General features: G+C 39.7%; 1 protein-coding gene across 3 annotated transcripts in view; it reads left to right on the top strand.

Moving 5' to 3' along the window:
- cstf3 (cleavage stimulation factor, 3' pre-RNA, subunit 3) overlaps positions 1 to 19,324 on the top strand; it is a 148,428-nt gene that overhangs the window by 103,008 nt on the left and 26,096 nt on the right. The window lies entirely within an intron of this gene.

Raw genomic sequence — 19,324 nt, 5'->3', positions numbered from 1 at the left:
TTTGACAGTATTAAACAGTCAGAGAGCCTGGCTGATCCTCAAGCATTGAGGCACAGCAAACGTCCAGGTGCTGATGTGCTCTTGCTGGATTGTAATCAGTACCAGGAACCCTAGCTGAAGAATTGTCAGTTTTTCTTCTAAAAATGTAATATAATACAATACTTTTATTGAGTAACCTATTCTACTGATCATGTACTTCATTCACTGGGTGTGAAGGTAATGGCAACCTAGTCTCATGCTGTTGTCAGTTCCTAATTCCACAATGAGTCGATTTCTGTTTAGTATTATTACGTAAGAATATAAGAAATAGGAGCAGGAATAAGCCCTCTGGCCCTTCGAGTCTGCTGTGCCAGTGAATAAGATCATGGTGATCTTTACATGGACTCAGCTCCACTGACACGCCTACTCACCATAACTTTTAATTCCTTTCCTGTTCAAATTCTATCTATCTTTGCCTTAAAAAGCATTCAGTGAGTAAACTCAACTGTTCCACCGGGGCGGGGAATTCCACAGATGCACAACAGAGAAACTGTGGCTCCTTAACTCAGTCGTAAATCTGCCCCACCTTATTTTGAGGCTATGCACCCTATTTCTAGTTTTGTCTGCCAGTGGTAACAACCTTTCTGCTTCTATCTTATCTATTCCCTTCAAATTTTATATGTTCCTAGGAGACCTTTGCCATGCCCACCACACCCCCCCCCCCCTCTAAATTCCCCATTTCGCTCAAGTCTACTCAGTGCGTCCTCATAAGCCAATCCTCTCAACTCTGGAACCAACCTAGTGAAGCTCACCTGCACCCCCTCCAGTGCAATTCCATACTTTTTCAAGTAAGGAGACCAAAAACAGTACACTACTCCTAGGTGTGGCCTCAGCTGCAGCATAACCTCCCTGTTTTCAAACCCCATCCCTCTAGCAATGAAGGAAAGTATTCCATTTGCCTCCTTGATTATATGCTGCTCCTGCCAATCAACTTTTTAGGATTCATGCAGAAGGACACCCAGGTGCCTCTGTACAGCAGCAGACTGCAATTTGTAACCATTTAAATAATAGCCCATTTTGTTGTTATTCCAATCAAAATGGATGACCTTGTGTTTATCGACATTGTACTCCGTCTGTTAGACCCTGCTCACTTGACCTATCTATATCTCCTTGTTGACTTTGTGTCCTGTGCACACTTTGTTCTACTACTCCTCTTAGCTCATCTGCAAAATTTGACATATAGCACTTGGTCCCCAACTGCAAATCATCTTTGTAAAATGGAAACAATTGTGGTCCTAACAGTGATCCCTGAGACACACCACTAGCCACTGATCTCCAACAGAAAATCACCCATTTATCCCCACTCTTTGCTTTCTGTTAGTAAACTAACTTTTATCTGAGCTAATTTTTTCTTATTCACTCACGGGATGAGATTGCCACTGGCTATGCCAGTGGCAGTTAAGAGTCAACCACAATGTAGTGGGTGTGGAGTCATGTATAGATCAGAACAGGTAAGGATGTCAATTTTCTTCCATAAAGGACATTAGTGAACCGGATGGGTTTTTCCTGACAATCAGCAACAGACCATGATTATTATTGGATGCTTAATTCCAGATTTTAATTGAATTCATATTCCACCATCTGCATGACAGGATTTGAACCCAAATCCCTGGAACATTATCTGGGACTCTGGATTAAGAGTCCAGTGATAATATCAGTAGGCCATCACCTCCCCTCATCTGTAATTTCATGTACCTTTTGTTATGCAGCAGTCTTTTGAGCGGCACCTTTTTGAATGCCTGCTGGGAATCCAAATACACCACATCTACTGGTTCCCTGGTGTACACCACACTTGTAATGTCCTCAAAGAATTCCAGGAAATTAATTAAACATGACCTACCTTTCATGAACCCATGATGCCACGTTATTTCTTCCTTAATGATTGATTCAAGAGGTTTTCCCACTACAGAAACTTAAGCTAAAAACCTATAGTTACCCATCTTTTGACTACCTCCTTTTTCAAATGATGGCATCACATTTACCGTTTCCCAATCTGCCAGAACCACCCAAGAGTCCAGCAAATTTTGGTAAATTACCATGAGTGCGTTTCTGTTTCCCCTGCTGTCTTTTTTAGTACCCTTGGATGCATTCCATCATGGCCAGGAGACTCGTCTACCTTTGGCTCAGTTAGCTTGCTGAACCGTTTTTAGTGATAATGATTGATTCTGTGTCCTCACCTGCCATAGCTGACTCCTCATCAATTACTGGTTATGTGTGTTTCATTCTGAATACCAATACTAAATACTTGTTCCTCATTTCCCATTATTAAACCCCCCCCATTTCATCCTCTAAAAGGCCAATGTTTATCTTAGCCACTCTTTTTTGTTTTATATATTTATAGAAACTTTTGCTCTTTTATATATTCTGAACTAATTTACTCCCTCAGTCTATCTTACCTTTGTTCATTGCTTTTCTCATGGCTCTCTGTTGACCTTTTAAAAGATTTCCAAATTTTCCCACCACTATTTGCCACTCAGTATGCGTTAGCTTTCAATTTGATACTCCTTTATTTCCTTAGTTATCCATGGCTGATTTATCCCTTTCCCTACAATCTGTCTTTTCACTGGTATATATTTCTGAGCACTGAAAAATCGCTTTAAAGTCCTCCACTGTTCTTCAGTTGTCCCACTATATTGTTTTTGTTCCCAGTCTACCTTAACCAACTCCTCTCTCATCCTATTGTAATCTCCTTTGTTTAAGCACAAGACACTGGTATGGGATTTTACTTCTCACCCTCCATCTGTATTTTAAATTCAGCCATACTGTGATTGCTCCTTCCCAGAGGATGCTTAATTATTCGTCATTACACAGGATCAGATCAAGGATAGATTGCTCCCTTGTTAGGTTCCATGGCATACGGCTCAAGAACACTGTTGTGGGTATGTTCTATGAACTCTTCAAGGATGCCTTGACTGACTTGGTTTGACCAATCAGTATGTAGATTAAAATCCCCCATGGTATTTGCTGTTCATTTTTACTAGCATACATAACAGCCCGGGGAAACTTTAACTCCAAATATAGACCTGACTGTTTGTTGTCATCTGTGTGAAAGTAAGTTTAATGGCGCAGAGAGAGGTATTGCATATTTAATATGAGTGTACTAACTTGAAGCTTCTTCATGCCTCAGTTTACAGAACCAGTAGCTGATGCACAGAAGATAACTGACACAGGTTCATTCCATGCTCAGGTCTCATCTCCAGCAGTGCTAATTGAACTCCAATTGACTTAATACCCTGATTTAGGGAGTCAGAAATTCTTGCTCCTGATTGTTACTCGGCAAACCATGTGGGAAAAATATATCTTCTGAGAAAAGAAAGACCTTCTTCTGTGAAGCATCTGTAGTCAAATACCCAGCCTTGAAACTTCACAGCCCATGAAAGTGACTCACGTGGACAAGGGACACCTGAGGTACCAAAGGATATCTGTTCTCAGTTGAAATTCTAAGCCAATAAGAAATCAGTGCTTTTTAAGAGACAGGTAGGAATTGCTTTAAAAAGTGGGGGGGGGGGGGGGGGGGGAAGAAACTTCAAAGGGCTGCCTTACCTAGCTAAAATACAGCTTGTTTCATCAAGCACTACACATACCTTTGAAGATGTATTCAAATTCTATATTCACTGAAGGATGAAGTGCTGTGCATTACTTTGCCGAAAATTAGGAGATTCAACAGGTCAGACAGCATCAGAGGAGCAAGAAAGTCAACATTTTAGACTGAAACATTGACCTCCCTGCTCCTTGGATGCTGTCTGACCTGCTGTGCTTTTCCAGCTCCACATTTATTGATTCTAGCTTCCAGCATCTGCAGCCCTTACTACCTCCATTAGGAGAGTCATGAACACTTCAATCTTTAATCTCCACTAAAAAGGCAGAGTTAGGGCTGGATGATGTAGATGCATATCGATTAACTTTTCTTTGTACTGATTGCATTCCAATGATTCAGGAGTTTGTAAACAATTGTGATCAAGAAAACTGCTATGAATATTGAGAAGCTATATGCATTTATTTTTGCACATTGGCCTTGAATTGCAGACGTTTACCTGCTGATAAATATGTCTAAACAAACTGAGGAGTTGTGTGATGCAAAATGGTGGACCTTTCTATGTTTGCTACTTCAAACATACAGTCTACACAAATGTTCAATTTCTCTTGGCTGAAATTAAATGAATTTTGCACATTGACAGTACAAGCCCTGTTAACTGGGATTGGTGTAATAATATTCTTTATTAAAATGATTTAAATATCCAAAACCTAGATTCATTGTTTCAATAATGATATTGATCTTCAATATGGCAGTGGATATAACATATCTATGCACTTCTTCCTTGCATTTGTCTTAGCTAAAAATGTGCACTTTTGAAAGACAAACTTTTTAAATATTACAATTTCATTTGTTCAATGTCTTTTCCAAGATTAGTGACAGTAAGTTGAAATTAAAACTAGACAGTTAGATAATCAATGTGTAATATCTGCATGTTTGCTTATAATTAATGTAATTATTATGAATAAATCAGAACATTTTCCCCTGAGTTTTAAACTTATGTGACATGTATGTAACTTCTGAATTCCTGATTCAATGCCATAAGACATAGGAGTGGAAGTAAGGCCATTCAGCCCATCGAGTCCACTCTGCCATTTACATCATGGCTGATGGGCATTTCAACTCCACTTCCCTGCACTCTGCCGGTAGCCCTTGATTCCTTGTGAGATCAGAATTTGTCAATCTCTGCCTTGAAGGCATCTAACGTCCCGGCCTCCACTGCACTCTGTGGCAATGAATTCCACAAGCCCACCACTCTCTGGCTGAAGAAACATCTCCTCATTTCCGTTTGAAATTTACTCCCTCTAATTCTAAGGCTGTGCCCACGGGTCCGAGTCTCCCCGCCTAACGGAAACAACTTCCCAGCGTCCACCCTTTCTAAGCCATACATTATCTTGTAAGTTTCTATTAGATCTCCCCTCAACCTTCTAAACTCTAATGAATACAATCCCAGGATCCTTAGCCGTTCATCATACATTAAACCTACCATTCCAGGGATCATCCGTGTGAATCTCCGCTGGACATGCTCCAGGGCCAGTATGTTCTTCCTGAGGTGTGCGGCCCAAAATTGGACACAGTATTCTAAATGGGGCCTAACTAGAGCTTTTAAAGTCTTGCGTATACATGTATGCTACCTGACAACAAAAAAGTCTCATTCAGTACTGCAGTTTCCATTTACAAAAGTGACAAACTGAATTCCAACAATCAACCATAGAGGGGAGTTGAGCGAAGTATTTTTGCGTTGCTGACGGGAGTTGGCAGCTCACATTGATGGGATGTTCAATGCTGGAACTGTAGAATTGCACAGACCTATCTTCTGTCTGAATTTCTTAAACATAGCCCCACAACTCTCAATAATTTGAATACATTCTTGTATTTACATATCTATACATTATTGTGTTTACCATAACTTGCATCTATTCCTGTATTTTCCTTTGAAAACTGTACTTCCAATATTAAACTTTTCTTACCTTGAACTTCAACTTCCTTTTGTAGCTTTGTACTTTGGAGATGAAGTGTGATGAAAATTTAGAGTCATAGAGTTGTACAGCATGAAAAAGACCTTTCAGTCCAACTTGTCCATGCAAACCATCTGGCAGCTCATTCTGTATGTGAAAACGTTGCCCATTAGATCCCTTTTTTAAATCTTTCCTCTGTCACCTTAAACCTTTGCCCTATGGTTTTGGACTCCCCTACCCTGGGAAAAAGACCTTGGCTATTACTCTTTCCATGCCCCTTTTATGATTTTTTAAAAATCGCTATGAGGTAACCCCTCAGACTCCAATCTCCAGGGAAAATAGCTGTAGCCTATTCAGCTGTCTCGGTGACTCAAACCCTCCAAGCCTGGCAACTTTCCCTTGTAAATCTTTCTGGAACTCTTTCAGGGAGACCAGAATTGAATGCTGTATTCCAAAAATGACCTAACTGATTTCCTGCAATAGGGTTAGGGTTAACCTATCACAGCTGCAACATGACCTCCCAACTCCTCTACTCAATGTACTGAGCAAAAATGCAAGTGTACCAAATGCGCCTTCACCGCCCCGTCCACCTGCGACTCCGCTTTCAAGGAACTATGAACTTGCACTCTAAGGCCTCTTCTTGTTCAGCAACACTCCCCAGGACTTTACCATTAAGTGTATAAGTCCGGCCCTGATTTGCCTTTCCAAAATGCACCTCACATTAATCTAAATTAAACTCCATCTGCTATTCCTCGGCGTGTTGGCCCATCTGATCAAGATCCTGTTATAATCAGAGGTAACCTTCTTCACTGTCCATTACACCTCCAATTTTGGTGTATTCTGCAAACTTACTAACCATACCTCCTATGCTTACATCTAAATCATTTTCTATATAAAATGACGAAAAACAGTGAAAAACACTGAGACTTGGGGCTGGTCACAGGCCTCCAGACTGAAAGGCAACCTGTCATCCACCACCCTCTTTTTAAGAAAGGTAGGAAAGACAAGCCAGGGAACTACAGGCCAGTGAGCTTGACATCAGTGGTAGGCAAGTTATTGGAGAGAATACTGAGGGACAGCCCAACGTTTGCATAGTCAGCATGGACTTGTGGACTGGAAGTCATGTCTATCAAATCTTTTAGTCCTTTGAAGAGGTAACCAAGAGGATAGATAATTGTAGGGCAGTGGATTTTGTCTATATGGACTTTAGTAAGGCCTTTGACAAGGTCCCACGTGGCGGTTTCATCAAGGAGGTTAGGTTGCATGGGATTGAGGGAGAGCTAGCTAATTGGATTCAAAATTGGCTCGATAGTAGGAAGAGGGGGTGATGGTTGAGGTTGTTTCTCAGACTGGAGGCCTGTGACTATAGTGGTGTGCCACAGGGTTCAATGCTGGAGCCTTTGTTGTTTACATAAATGATCTGGATGTAAATATACAAGGCATGATTAGTAAGTTTGCGGATGATATAAGATTAGGGGGTACCATTGATAGCGATGAAGGTTATCAAAAATTACAAAAGGATCATGATCAGATGGGGATGTGGGCTGAGGATTGGTAAATACAACTCAATATAGTTAAGTGTGAGGCATTGCAGATAGGACTTGTACAGTAAATGGTAAGGCCCTGAGAAGTGTTGTGGAACAGAGGGAACTAGGAGTACAAGTGCATAGTTCATTGAAAGTGATGTCACAGGCGCATAGGGTGGTGAAGAAGGCATTTAGTATGCTGTCCTTCATTGGTTAAGGCATTGAGTATAGGAGTTGGGATGATATGTTACAGTTGTATAAGTCATTGGTGAGGCTGCAGTTGGAGTATTGTGTACAGTTTGGTCACCCTGTTCTCGGAAAGATATAGTTAAACTGGAATGTGTGCAAAGAAGATTACAAGGATGTTGTCAGGGCTGAGAGGACTGATTTTATAGGGAGAGGTTGGCCAGGACAGGACTTTATTCCTTGGAACATAGGAGAATGAGGGTTGACCTTTTTGAAGTGTATAAAATCATGAGGGGAATAGATAGGATGAATGCATGTAGTCTTTTTCCCAGGAATGGGTAATTGGAAGCTAGAGGACATAGGCTTAAGGTGAAAGGGGAAAGATTTAAGAAAGAATTTGTCCCACATTTCCTTACGCAGAGGGGTGCGCATATGGAATGGGCTGCCAGAGAAAGTGTTTGAGGCAGATAAAATAGAAATATTTCAAAAAACATTTGGATAGGTATATGGATGGGAGGTGTTTAGAGGGATATGGACCAAATGTGGGCAAGTGGAAAAAACTGAGTGGCCACCATGGTCAGCATGACTAATTTGGGCTGAAGGGCCTGTTTCTATGCTGTATTACTCTATGACTCTGTCTTCTACCTTTGAGTGTGTTCTGTATCCAAATGGCTAGTTCTCCCTGTATTATGTGATCAAATCTTACAATCTATCTACCACATGGAACAATGTCAAATGCCTTGCTGTAGCCCCTATAGATAACATCCACCCTCTGCCTTCATCCATCCTCTTTGTTACTACATCAAAAAACTCAATCATCTTACTACGATTTCCCGTGCACAATGCCATGTTGACTATCCCTACTCGGTCCTTGCCTTTCCAAATACGTGTAAATCCTGCCCCTCAGGAATCCCTCAAACAATTTGCCCACCACTGATGTCGGGCTCACTTGCCTAGAGTTCCCTGGCTTTTCCTTACCACCTTTCTTAAATAGTGGCACCACATTAGCCAACCTCCAGTCTTTCGGCACGTCACCTGTGGCTATCAATGATACAAATATCTCAGCATTTCGCTAGCTTTCCACAGAGTTTTAGGATACACCTGATCAGGTCCCAGGGTCTTAAGCACCTTTATGCATTTTAAAATGTCCAGCACCACCACCTCAGTAATATGGACATTTTTCAAGATGTCACTATTTATATCTTCCATATCCTTCTCCACAATCAACACTAAAATACTCGTTTAATATCTTCCCCATCTGTTGCAATTCCACACATAAGCGGCCTTGCTGATATTTAAGGGGCCCTTTTTTCTCCCTTGTTACTCTTTTGACCTTAATGTATTTGTAGAATTGCTCTGGATTCTCCTTAACTCTATTTGCCAAAGCTATCTCATGTCCCCTGTTGCCCCTCCTGATTTCCCTCTTAAATATATTCCTACTGCATTTATACTGTTCTAAGGATTCACTTGAGCTCTGATGTCTGTACCTGACACATGCTTCCTCTTTTTTTTCTTGTCCAAAACCACAATTTCTCTGGTCATCCAACATTTCTTACACTTACCAGCCTTGTCCTTCACCCTAACAAGAACATACCGTCTCTGGATTCTCATTTTTGAAGGCTTCCCATTTTCCAGCCATCCCTTTACTTGTGAACATCAGCCCCAGTAAATTTTTGAAAGTTCTTGCCTAATACTGTCAAAATTGGCTTTCCTCCAAATTAGAACTTTAACTTCTAGATTCAGTCTACCATTTCCAACACTACTTTAAAACTAATAGAATGCTGGTCACTGGCCCCAAAGTGCTCCCTCACTGACATTTCGGTCACCAGCCCTGCCATACTTTCCAAGAATAAGTCACGTTTTACACCTTCTGAAGTATTCACATACTGAATCAGAAACCTTTCCTGTATGCATTTAAATTCTTCTCTATCCAAGCTTTAACACCATTACAGTCCCAGTATGTTTGGAAAGTTAAACTCCCCTACCATTACCAACCTATTATCGTTACAGATAACAGAGATCTCCTTACAAATTTGTTTCTCAATTACCTGCTGACTAGTACAGTCCCAATAGAGTGATCACCCTTTTCTTATTTCTCAGTTCTACCCAAATAACTTCTCTGGACGTATTCCCAGGAATATACTGCCTAAATACAGCCTAATGTTATCCCTAATCAAAAATGCCATTCCCCCCTCCTCTCTTGCCCCCTTTCGATCCTTCCTGTAGCGTCTATACCCAGAACATTAAGCTACCAGTCCTTTCCATTCCTGAGCCACATCTCTTCAATGGCTATGACTTTTCTATGTTAAACTCCACCTGCCTCTCTTCGAGCCATCTGACTGAGGCCCTGTTGTACTCTGTACTCTGAGATAACCTGCTTCACTGTCCAGTACGCCACAAACTTTGGTGTCATCTACAAACCTACTAGCCATACCTTCTATATTCACATCCGTATCATTTATGTAAATAACAAGAAGCAGTCGATCCAGTGCAGGTTTGATTTGGCTCCTGCACCTTGTTGGTAGTCTCTGTATATTGTGTCTCATCACACCACCCAAACATGCACACAAGCACACTGGAGTAGTGAAAGCAACTTCAGTGGACTTTATGCAAACTAAAATTCGTTTATTCAGTTTTTCTTATCTGGGTAATATGTTTCAAATCTCAAATTTTAACTTCTGCAAAAAGCAACAAAGGACAATTTAAGCCCAATTTGTCTGCCTGTTGCAATTGCACCATTTTGTGAACATTATTAGATTTCACACTACCGTGGACACCAGTTTCATGGTAATGTTCTCATTTTGTTTTAAAACAGCTACCTGTAAATATTACGCTTGATTTTAATTAGCTGCATTGTACACTCATGGTTATTTTTTGACTTTTGTGATTGCTGATCTTGAAGCTCTTTAAAGCCTAGTTTTAGGTACACATTAACCTAAAGTACGTGTACAAGTGAATCAAAGTCTTTTTTACTAGGAATTTGGCCTTTCAGACCTGTGCCAGTTCTTTGAAGCAGCTGTGCAGTTTAGTTCCATATCCAAACTTTGTTACCTCAGAACCCTAAGATTTGGTCCATCTTCAGGAATTCTGCAAAATGCGCCTTGCATTTTCCATTTAAAAATGTACCTTTGCCATTTAAAGAAGTGGGTCTGACGTCAGTGGATGAAAGTTTAAAAATGGGCATACAGAACAAAAAAGTTACTGTTGACTTCTAACTGTTTAAGATGCCAGTAATCAGTATGTATGATTGTGTTGACCTTATACTAGTGACGAGTTCATATTTGTTCAATATTTTCAATTCTAATTTTAAACAAGAAGTTTGAGCACAATAACAAATAAAACTAAATCTTGGGCCTTGTGATCACAGACTCTGCATATTTTGGCTCTTATTTCATTTAGATTGGTTTGACCTATTTAAACCTGTACTGGTTAGCACAGTCTCATTGGTGTACCTACGTGCAGTAAATTAGTAGAACTAAATATATTTTGGTTACCCAACTCTCTATTGTGAACCCAAGTCGCCGATGAAGGCAAATAGCTGCAAAATTCATTGGGAGAAGCTAGCTGACCCATAATAAAAATAAGTAGGAATAACAGTAAGAAGTTTAGTCCTTGAGGATTGTTCCACTATTGAACAAGATGACAGCTGCTGTGTATCCCGTAACTTTCTAAGTTTCAGGAAATAAAAAAAAGCAAAAATAAGGGCTTGTATTTTATGGGGATAATGGGAACTGCAGATGCTGGAGAATTCCAAGATAATAAAATGTGAGGCTGGATGAACACAGCAGGCCAAGCAGCATCTCAGGAGCAGCCCTCTCTGATGAAGGGTCTAGGCCCGAAACGTCAGCTTTTGTGCTCCTGAGATGCTGCTTGGCCTGCTGTGTTCATCCAGCCTCACATTTTATTAGCTTGTATTTTACAATGCTTTTCAAAGCCATCAGACATTTCAAAGTGCTTTGCAGCCAATTAAATACTTTTAAAGTGAAGTCAGTATCGTAATGTAGAAAACACTACAGTCACTTTGTATGCAGCAAACTTACATAGACAACAACTATCAAATCATTTTGGTGTGATATTAATTCAGGGATACGTGTTGGCCAGGACACTGGGATAACCGTTGCTCTTCAAAATAGTGTCATGGAATCCTTTTCATAAGCCTGCTGACGTCTTGGTTCAACATCCCATCTGAAAGATGGTACATCCAACAGTGTGACAGTCTGTCAGTACTGCACTGCACCATCACATAGATTTTTCTGCTCAAGCTGGAGTGAAATTTATGACTGAGACGATATGGTTACCAACTGAGCCATAGCAGCTAGTTTGTATAATCTCTTCTTTCAGTTTCTTTGAATTCCATATATCATGCGATTAAAGCTACGTTGCACTCCTTCCAAGGCCATTATACCTTTCTTAAGGTTATAGTAACTTGTGTGGTCCTCTTAAATATAAAAGCTAGCATTTCATTAACTTTCTGATTATTTATTGCACCCTGTTCATGATATTTTAAAATGATATACACCCATTCAATCTTGCTTTTAAATACTGTTTAAAAAGTATTGAGACCAAGCCTTTTTAGGTTCAACGTGGGAGACCTTGTATTTCCCTATTTTGAACTGCATTTGCTGCAGCTTTGTCTGTTTACCTAAAATTGCAGAGATACTATCCACGCTGCTTACTTTGCCACTTGTCTTCGTGCCTTCAGCAAGCTTGGATATAACACTTTCATATTAAAGGTTCCAATACAAGATTCCTGAGACACCACTTGTCACATCCATCCAAGTAGAGTATCTAACCATTATTCTTGCTTGCTCTTCTGCCACTTTATCTACCGTATACACCACACTGCATCAACTCGCTAAGGTTTCTCAAACAGTATCTCCGCCATCTAGAATTTCAACGGTAGTGCGTGCGAGGGAAGACCACCAGTGTGAGGTCTACAGCAAGCCACGTAATATTCTAACTTGAAACTATGTCACTGTTCCTCCACTGCCACTAGGTCAAAAAACCTGGGATTACTGCCACTAACTACACCAGATGGAATGCTTTCTTGAGGGCAGTTGCAGATCAGCATTAAAAGCTGGCCTTGCCAGTGATGTTTAAATCTGGTAAAAGAATATAAACAGTAATAAAACTCTACCTTAAGTACTATTAATATAAAAACAATGAATAGTCAAACAGCGACTTCAGGACAACGTGTGTGGAAAAATGAATGGACATTTTCATGTGCAACAAATTTGAACATATTTTGTCTTTTAGCATTCAGAACAGATACACTTTACTATAAACCTTGATTTGAAAAGCAAGGAATCTTTTATGTTGTGTACACTCTTGGTGTTACCATCTTCTACATTTGAAACGTTATCAGCAATCACTTGTCAAGCAGTTGTGCAGCAGCATCAGGATTGATCTTTCATGCCATCACTAGTGTAAGTGAGTCTGTAACGAATAATTGTGATTCTGGCTCTGAGGTGAAAATGTTTTTCAAAATAACAGCTATGTGCTTAAGCTTTTTTTAAAAAATTATTTCACTGGATATGGGTGCCACTGACTGAGCAGCATTTATTGGCCATTCTTAAATGCCCCAGAAGGCAGTTGAGAGTCAGCCACGTATAGGCCAGACCAAGTCAGGATTGCAGATTTCCTTCATTAATGGACATTTAGTGAATGAATGGGTTTTCTGACAATCAGCAGTGGTTTCATGGTCATCATTAAACATTGAATACCTGATATTTTAAAATTGAATTGAGATTCCCCCATCTGCCAACACAGAATTTGAACCCAGGCCCCTTGCGCGTGACCTTGATCTCTAGATTAATAGTCTATTAATAATACCACAAGGCCATTCTTTCCCCAGTCAATGGAAAATGAGATGCTACATTAATATTTACCTTTAAATATTCTGCATTAAAGCACTTTCCATTTAAAATTATTCACCTAGCAAAAGCAAGCAGTGGACTTAAATAATTAAGTCAGCTGATTTAGTGTAGCACTTTATTCCACAAATGTCTTTAGTTCAGAGCCCACTCCATTCAGCCACTTAATTAAGGCTTAGACTCGATTGTAATACTGTGAAATGTTCCAGTAGCAGAGATCCTTTGTTTTAGATAAAGTACTAAATATATGCCTCACTTTTCAATTCTGGGAGATCAGGGAATTCTTTTAGTTTACTGGTCAGTATTTACACTTCAGTGAACACAACAAAAAATTGGATCCACTAGGCACTTCCTTGATTTTTGGACTTTGGCATATGGCAGGCAACTTGCATAATGTAACAGTAAGTACGCTTCAGTGGTAATTTATTCACAGTAAACTATTTGGAACCCTCTGGAAATGTGAAAGGTACTGTAGAAGTGCACATTCAATTAACTCAAAGGTAGCAATTCCATACTTAACTTTTAAAATAGATTTGTTTGCAGTTATTTTCTGTGAAGGTACCAGTACCTTGTTGCAGTAATGTTCTACTGATGGCTAAAGCCTTGGAACTCTTGCCCAAACAACCAATTTCTCTTTTTAGTGCTTATGTAGAATACTGGGAATGGCAATCATGCCCAATCCTGCAGTCTTCATCAGAGATTACTAAACACTGAACAGTAACCTGCATCTTGAATGGCAATTTCATTTCCTTAATCCACAGGGTTGATATCAGGTCTCATATGCCAGATGAGATTAACTAACTGACACACTTTTTTTCCTTGCATGGCTTGGTACTACACAGTTGTGCTTTTGCCCTTTTGGACATTGAGAGCCTGCAAATGGTTTTAATTTCGGATTTCTTTTCTCTCTACTTCAAAAACACACGCTGAGTTTCCTGTTGCAAGTTTGCTTAATCAAATGCTTGAAATATCTAAATGAATGCAGTTCCGGGGAGGGTGGCAGTATACGTTTAGTTTGGTTCTTCAGTATATAATACACAGCAGTTGTCACAGGCTATTCCATTCAAGCATTCCTGCAATGCCTACTCCACAACTCACTCTAGAGTGCATGGGGAACACAATGTTGTGGCATGATAGTACAATAGTGTAATCCAACTAGTTCCAAAACTAATGCCGCCCAGCATCCACTATTTTGAATGTCCAATTCTGTCAATTTTTTTTTCATATGATTGTGCCTTCAGAAGAGTCAGTGCCACATGGTAACAATCACAATATGTCTGAGACATATTGTGGCTGAAGTTATCCTTTTCCGTAGTTGTGAATACTGTTGCCATTTTTCCCTCTGTTTTATTTTCTCCTGAATATGTAGCTCAGTTATCTTTATACTGGTTTGTAATCGCTGTCATCACCTTCATTCCATTCATTACATTCCATTTCTTCAGTCTAAATTCCAATTATTATAACCAGCCTTTCTTTCTTGTAGATATCTCTTCGCTCTCAATTTGGTTATGTCCTATTGTTTAATGTTTCCAAAAATTGAGTGACACTGAAGATTTGGACAGTTTTGTTTCATTCCTGTGGATCCTTTCCTCTGTCCTTTCATTGCTTTGGAGAATTCTAGTTAAAATCATATTGGTTCCCTTTTAATAAACTACAACAGATATTCGATTGATCAACTGGCAATTTCCATTTCATACCCAAGGCCCTCTTTTTCAAAGCCTGCTCTTAGGTTAGCTACTCTTTGTACTGGAAATTACTGTTGAAAGCAATGGGGAGGATGTAGCTGATTTCACTAGTCATTATAAATACTCTTTCATACAGTACGTTTAGATATGTTGTCCTTTTATAACTTTTCAGGGTGTCTTCAACCATCGTATCTGAAACATCTGTTGAATTTTGGTATTTTCTCTGCAACCTGTGAAAATTTAATTTGCATTGGAGAATCTGGCAGGAATTTATGTGAAGCTCACAATGTTTTCTCACTTACTTCTGCACAAATACGTGGTATTGAGTTCATTTTCATTGTAACAAGGGATCCTAAGGGATCTTAACAGGGTAGGTGTAGAGAGGGTATTGTTTCTTGTGGGGGAATCTAGAACTAGCAGTCATTCATTAAAACAGATGAGTTTTTTTTTCTCTCAGAACATCATGAGTCTTTGACGAGATGAGAAATGTCTTCACTTAGAGTTCCACAGGCTCGTCACTCTCTGCAATGGAAAGCAGTTGATTCCAAACCATTAAATGTTTTCAAGAAGTCGATAGATACAATTCTTATGGCTAAAGAGATCGAAGAGTGAGGGGTGAAAGGGGGAACCAGGTATAGATTAGGATGATCGGCTGTGATCATGTTGAAAAATGGAACAGGCCCAAAGAGCCAACTCCTGTTACTATTTACTGCATTTCATGAAAAGGCTAAGGAAACAGTCATTTGCATGTTTTTGAGGCAGAGGTAAATAGATTCTTGGCGAAGGGTTATCAGAGGTAAGTGGGAATGTGAATTTGTGGTTGCAATGAGATCAGCAATAATCTTAATTCAATGGCAGAGCAGGTTTGAGGAATCAATTACCTGCCTCTCGCTCTTTGTTAATATGTTGATATTTAAAATCCTACTTCAGGAAATGTGCCATCATTTTGGATGGTATGTCTCTTTGATCGATCGTGTGATAGTAAACTTCAAATGGAGTTTTGTGAAAAAATCTAAGATCGCACTGATGTCAGCTTCAGCTCTGAAGAGGCAATGTACATCAGAGGGTAGGTTTTTACATGCTATGTGTTGATAATTAATGGCAAGACATCTTAAGCAAGTGTTGTGGAGTTTCTGTGACTCAAGAAACCCAATACTGAAACATCTAAATTAGAAAATAATTCATTGTGTTGGATACGTAGCAAGGTCAAAAGGATGCAGAATGATTTATTAGTTTTCCCCCAGTACCACTGAATCAAAGCACTGTAAAGTTGACAAAACTAAAAGTTACTTTTAACTCCAGTATATCTATGCTGGGCTTTTGCTGTTCCAGTGTTTGCATTTGTTACGTTCTGTTGTCATATTTCTCTGTGAAACAATTTATTTCAGTCCTGTTTCTGTCACCTGTAAGCTGCATTTAGCCTGTGAATAGTAGATACACAGAAGTCTTAATTCACTTTGGCGCTGGGGTTGTCCAGTATTGGATGCATACACTCCCAATTGGATCATAGGCTACTTGCACCTTCTGTCTCTGGTATAGGCAAGTTGAATGAGCCAAGATATAGGAACTCTCTAATGTATTAAGTGGTACTGCTGGAACAAAATGAAATCAAATTGCAGAGACTAGCAGTGCAATGCGCTGATAAGCAGGAACAGGAGTGTTATCTAATTGGAAAGACCTTAGTTAGTGCTATATAGAACTGCAAGTTTGTATGCAAGACTAGGAGAAATTCCAGCTTCCAGTGAGCGATTTAAATCTTTAGATCCCATTAATGAGCCAAAAGGACTGATGTTCTTAGAATATTATGGATTAGACTGGCTCAAGAATGTGAATATTGAGACTACCACTTGGGTTCCAAGCTTCCATCATCAGCCTTGCTATTTTGGAGCCACTTTGGTTTCAGAAAATAAAATCACTTTCACCTCCCAACTCCTTAATCTCGGTCAAGCTGGACCATGCTCACAAGTGTTATGAATACTCCACAAAAAATGGTAATGTGACCTCTTTTAAGTAATAGAAATAATCTGTATCACATACTTAGAGCTTTAAAAAGGCATTACAAATGTCACTTTTGGACAGTCTAGTAGGTACACAGTAATAAATCGTAGAATGATAAAGCTCTCATCCCGGTCTCTCATGCTTTCCCAATACTCCTGAAAATTATTATTGAATCTGTTATCACAAGTCACTTTTGTGAGGGCTTTTGAGCCAGGAGAGAGGGTCCCAGAATAATGGGTATTTAAGACTGAGATAAGGAGGAATTTATTCGCAGATCTTGGAATTCTCTAGCCTAGTGGTTTGTGGAGTGTCAGACATTGAGTATATCCAAGAGAGATTGATGAGTTTCTAAATATTAAATATATCCAACAGCATGGAAAAATTGTATTGAATTAGATCAGCCATTATCTAGTTGTATCATGGAGTGGACTCAAACAGCCACAGGGACACTCCTATTTCCTGTGTTCCTACATCTCTGGTAATTGACTCCAGTGCTCCATGCACCATTACTCACTGCTCTCCCTAGCTAATCTTGTTTTACCCAATCCCAGCAATCCAGAGGATCTTCTGCTTTCCAAACAAGCAGCACTTTGTTTTGCTGCTATTGTGCTATTTAGTGAATCAAACAGGATTATGTTCTGCCTGCCTCTTCAAAGTCACTGTAGGTACTTTCAGTGAAGAAGCAGTGTAAGTAAACACATGCCAATTAGAGGCTCTGGAGTGGTTTTGTGGATTGAAGGATGTTTGTAACCTGAGAGCACCTGTGCCGTTTAGACATTTTTGAATACTTTTGACACTTTGTAGTGCAGCATCTAATAGGCATAATGTATATTCACAGTTTCATTCTGAGGTGATTTACATGTGTGAATAATGTACTCATGAAGTAAAATCTCAGATATTTATACTTATTACATTAGCCCAAAACCCAATCTTTTGGCCTTTGCAGTGTGGAAATTCACTTCGCTACAAAGTGATCAGCAAAGAATAAAATGTCATGAACTAATACAGAAAATATTCAAAAGGCAAATAGACTACTGGCCCATTCAAAGGCTTGGAAGTCATGCTTCAGCTGTGCAGTATCCTGGTTAGAACAAACCTTGGCAGAATTTTTAAGATGTATTTTTTCTCTGACAAGAAACACTCATCCTCATTCAGAATGAAGCCCCCAGAGAGAGCTGCCAGACAACTGGGAGCAGTGGCCACTGCTGGGACACCAAGCAGTTTCCAGATTTTAAGTGCTGGTCATCCAGGACAAGAAGATAGCTTTGCATGTCAGGATGATGTGAGGATGGGAGATCTTGGCCAGGGATCTAGGAATTATTTTGGAAAGACAAAGTTGTGGCAGCACCTGTGGGCCTGTCTTCAATCCTCCCATCCAACCGAAGGCCCAAGCAGATTTCCTGCTGGATTCCCTCCCTCATCAATGTCTCTGCCCACTTTCTGCCAGGTTCCATATTAGATGGGAAAAGGCCATTAATTGGCTAGTTAAAGGCTTCATTTGAAGCAGGGATCACTCTTCGCCTCGCCTGGGCTCTTTAAGATTTTTGACAAATCAGAAGCAGGCATCAGGAAGACCACACAGAACATTAGGGGCCCTCCTGCCTGAAAACCCTTGGATGGGAACCAGTTAAACTTTGCATCTACAGTATTGTCAGCAGTTCTGATGCGAACAGTGTGTTGACTTTAAAGGAAGTGCAACAGGGATTTACTATGGAGACTGATACTTGGTTTCTGAGCGTAAAACTGAAGAGAAATACAAACTGTCTAAATTCCAGGGAATTTAATCAGAGTGATTTGATTAAAATTTTCAATGTGTTCAGTTAGTTTCTCTCTGCTGGTTGGGATAGGACAAAGGAATAACTTGTAAAATTTGAGTGAGACATTTCAAGAGTGAAATTTGGTATTATTTCAGCATTCACGTGGTGGTATACATTTGAAATTTTCTTCTGAAAATTATAATTGTTGCTAGATCAGTTATTAATTTAGATCTGAAATGCTTTAAGTTAACCAAAGGTTACTTATAGAAATATTAGTGGAAATGGGCCACAGGCAGGTATTTTGGGTTAGGTTGCGAATCAGCCATAATCTCATTGAGTGGCAGAACAGGCACAAAAGGCTAAATTGTTTACACCTTTCCTTTGTTGCTAAAGGGTGTGTCTGTTGCAGTGATTTAATAATTTATCACCCCTGGCAAATGTTTATTCAACTGGATAAACTAGGATAAATCATTAAAGAGTGGATAAGTGTATTTGATGTGACAATAAGGCATTGAAAAATGTTGAGTTAATCACTGATCCATGTTCAGCAGATCAAGGCAGCAGTAGGAGCATTCGATTTTTGCCTCTGCCTGGTCTGAGTGAAGAAAAGCGCCTAGTTGGGAACCCTACTCCTGATTACATCCTTGCTGCTTGAAATGCTTGTGTGAAAAACACACCAGTGAGCTTACAGGTGGAAAATGGCCAAGTGACATGAAGTTTCAGTTACTGAATCAAATCATTTTAGTAGGAATGAGGAATAAGTTACC

This window comes from Stegostoma tigrinum, chromosome 17, assembly GCF_030684315.1.
Source record: "Stegostoma tigrinum isolate sSteTig4 chromosome 17, sSteTig4.hap1, whole genome shotgun sequence".
In the NCBI taxonomy this organism is placed as follows: Eukaryota; Metazoa; Chordata; class Chondrichthyes; order Orectolobiformes; family Stegostomatidae; genus Stegostoma; species Stegostoma tigrinum.
This window is presented reverse-complemented; position numbering and strand designations above follow the sequence as displayed.